This window comes from Frankliniella occidentalis, unplaced genomic scaffold (genome assembly GCF_000697945.3).
Source record: "Frankliniella occidentalis isolate FOCC.00 unplaced genomic scaffold, Focc_3.1 Scaffold459, whole genome shotgun sequence".
NCBI lineage: Eukaryota > Metazoa > Arthropoda > Insecta > Thysanoptera > Thripidae > Frankliniella > Frankliniella occidentalis.
The window spans coordinates 141,580-143,581 of record NW_026267577.1 but is presented as its reverse complement, the minus strand read 5'-3'; positions in this window follow the sequence as shown (position 1 = coordinate 143,581).

The following is a 2,002-nucleotide window of genomic DNA, read 5'->3' as shown; positions in this document are numbered from 1 at the left end:
GGCTCCGCCTCTCGCAGCCTGATGCGGCTGACGCGGGTGAGTTCGTCTCCCTGCGGCCGCAGGCTGATGCGTGAGTGCGGGTTGTTTTTCAGATGATTCATCAAATAGAGTAGAGAAGACCAGAGAGCGAAAACTTAGCAAAGATTGCAGCGGTAGCGGAGGTTCGTTCCCCGCCCGCACCCACACTGAACTAAGAGTGCAAGCAGACGCGCCTTTTTCAAGATTTGCAGTGAAATCAACTTAACAGACGCGGTTCGAGTCCTGCCAATAGGACCCTGCTCATGCGCAACTCGTCGACACGAAGATGGGCAGGACTGTCTCGTTCCCGTCCGGCCACTTTTCTGAGAGAGGAGGGGAAGGACATGTGCAAGTAACACATGCATCGAGGCTATTGGTGCCGCGGTCTGTCCGCCCCACCTCCACTGTCTGCGTTCGTCCGGCTCTGTCTCGCTGTCTCTAGTTACTGAAAGTAACCGCTCGTTGCGTTTGTCGCCGAGCTGAAGTGTTGGGTGTGAACCCAAGTGCAATCTAAGTTTTCGCTCGGGTCGCCAGTATTCGAATCACCGCTCCACCAGGTCCTGGATCTGAGCAAACGCAGACGGGGGTCGAACCCAGTTCAGCGTGGACCAGCTGATACGCTGTCGGAGCCACTCCCCCACCAGCCGCTGCTTGTCGTGAAAGTGCATGATGGTGTTCTCGTCCGAGTGGCGCCCTCTCGCAGCCCAGGTCGGCTGATGCAGTTGAGTCTCCTTGCAGCCTGAACCAGGGCTGATGCAGGGACGACTCTCTGCAGCTGACGGGCTGATGCGTGGGTGTGCGCCACTACAGTGCTCATGTGTTTCCGAGTTTGTGGATTTGGTGCACGTGTGTCTGAGTGTCGCGTTTGGGTAACACAGGAAAGTGAGCAGTTTATTAATCGCTTGTTTTCAGGATTGATGTTGGTATGAGAAACTGCTCCATCCTGCGTTTGTTGCCCAATCGTATCTGAGAAATGTTGGTTGTTTCGATTCGAGGTTTACTCGTTGGTTTTCCTGAGTTTTGTTCTAGTGCAGTCCGAGTCGGAGGGTGCCGCGCTGCGCTTCACCGCGCCGGCAACGCGTCCCTCACCCCGCGACCCTGGCGAGCCCTGCACTAGGAGACCACTGCGACGTCCGAGTGTCCGCGCTGCAGCTGGCCAGCTGGGTTTGTACCCGTGCTGCGCCCTGCACTATGTCGTTGTCGAGCTGCACCTGCTGCAGCACGACCAGCGGTGTGTCCGCAGGTCTGTGCTGGCGGTGACCCTCAGGCCTGACGCGTGTGTCGCGCCGGGCTCTCGGCAACGCTCCTGGCCAGGTTTTCTTGCGTGAACGGTTTTTCCCACTGGGTTTTGGTTCACATGTCGCAAGTTTTCCCTGTGCCCTTGCACCAAATGGTGGGATCGTCTTGCCCGCGAAACTGCTTTGCTTCTGAGAAAGTGTAGGAGATACTAGTTTCTCTTGCTGTGGCTGAGTCGGAGAGTTCTGCGTCCTATTGCGCCTCGCCGCGCTATCAACGCGGTGCCCACCGCGTGACCCTACAGGACGCTGCACTAGAAGACCACAGCGACGATCGAGTACCCGAGCCACAGCAGGCCAGTTTGGGTCTGTCCCCGAGCTGCGCCCGGTCCTTCGCTGCTGAGCTGCACTCGCCTCTGCCGCACGACCAGCGGTGTGGCCGCAGGTCTGTGCTGACGGTGAACAGAAGGTCCCGGACGCGTCTGTCGCGCCGGGCCTACGGCAACGTTCCTGGCCAGGTTTTCTTGCGTGAACGCGTCTTCCCACTGGGTTTTGGTTCACGGTTAAGCAAGTTTTCCCTGTGCCCTTGCACCGAATGGTGGGAGCCTCTTGCCCTAGCAGCTGTCCTGAATTCGTGAGAAAACGGGTGTCTTTGCGGATTTGTCATAGTCCGCGGTCCCGGAAGAAGTGAGAAAGTGCGTATGTCGCACTGATTTCTCATATTCACCTGGAACTACTCTGAGAAAAGT